The sequence below is a fragment of the Chinchilla lanigera genome, unplaced genomic scaffold (genome assembly GCF_000276665.1).
Source record: "Chinchilla lanigera isolate Chin_1 unplaced genomic scaffold, ChiLan1.0 scaffold00024, whole genome shotgun sequence".
Classification (NCBI taxonomy): domain Eukaryota; kingdom Metazoa; phylum Chordata; class Mammalia; order Rodentia; family Chinchillidae; genus Chinchilla; species Chinchilla lanigera.
Window position 1 is genome coordinate 27,128,374 of NW_004955425.1, and position 1,173 is coordinate 27,129,546.

Sequence of the window (1,173 nt, forward strand, 5' to 3'; positions counted from 1 at the left end):
AAAACTACCATCCACAGATTCACAGAATTCCTCAGCCACCACTGTGGTATCCCACATAATGTTATTTCTGGGCAAGGAACACACTTTATAGCCAAAGGAAAAGGGAATACAATATGTATAGGAAGAAGGTAGTTATAAATATGAGCACATGATCAGTTGCAGAAGTGAGAAATGCAATTATCATGTGTATTTCCTCATTTTGTTATGAATGCGTGTGTGTGTGTGTGTGTGTGTGTGTGTATCTCCCATTGGTTCTCTTTCTCTGGAGAACCCTGACTAACACAAAGAGCAGCACACTTCACCTGCAACTGCACATCAGGGAGGATTGCTCTGGTCTTAAAGGGCAGGAGGAACCAAGAAGGTGCAAATGAAAGCAGAGCGTTTTAGGCCTGCAATGAGAAAAGAAAGCATGAAACCACAATCACAGGATGCGAGAGTACTATTTTCCCCCAGCCTGGGACATTTCTCATGCTTAATATTCAGATTTTATGTGGTTCACAGAGAGATAATTCATTACAAAGTGACAGAGCTTTACTCTTTTCATTTTTTTTAGTCCTTCTATAACAAGAAAGTCTTTTATTTATTTATTTATTTATTTATTTATTTTGGTGCGAGCACATAACACCTTTGTGACACTTGCTAATCGCCACCCAAGGTGGGCCTTCCCTAATATTATCCACACACAGAACTCTGCCAAACCAGTCAGTGGACTAATCTAGTAATCATATATCCTTGATCACAGCATCACACACTTAATGCTAGCATCAAACACTCTAGATCCAGCCATCTCTGAAACACCCCACCTATGCCCACATGAGGCTTTGGGGAGACATCTAGACACAACACATAACACCGTGCATGGAGAGAAGTGGTGGAGCATGAAGCAACAAATGCAAAGGAAGAATTAGGAGGAATCCAGGAAGAAAAGCTAAGGACTCTGATTGTAACTGCAAAGTGAGAGAAGGTGTCCAGGAGCCTGTTAAATAAGAGAGTTAAACTTGGAAAACAGCCACAAAAGATTATACCAGAATGAATGACAGAGGCTGGTGTGGGGTAGAGTAGAGTCAGTGATCAACTAGACAATTCAAAGCTATTCTTGGTGAGGGGCTGGGGATTTAGCTCAGCGGCAAAGCGCCTGCCTGGCAAGCGCAAGGTTGTGAGTTCGGTTCCTGG

The 1,173-nt window shown here is 42.3% G+C and overlaps 1 protein-coding gene across 1 annotated transcript in view; it reads right to left on the reverse strand.

The window, feature by feature from the left end:
* Positions 1-305: 305 nt before the first annotated feature.
* LOC106148625 overlaps positions 306-1,173 on the reverse strand; it is a 27,021-nt gene continuing 26,153 nt past the window's right edge. The window contains exon 4 of the mRNA XM_013514781.1: positions 306-389. The gene's annotated coding sequence lies outside the window, so the exon portion shown is untranslated. The remainder of the gene's footprint in view (positions 390-1,173) is intronic.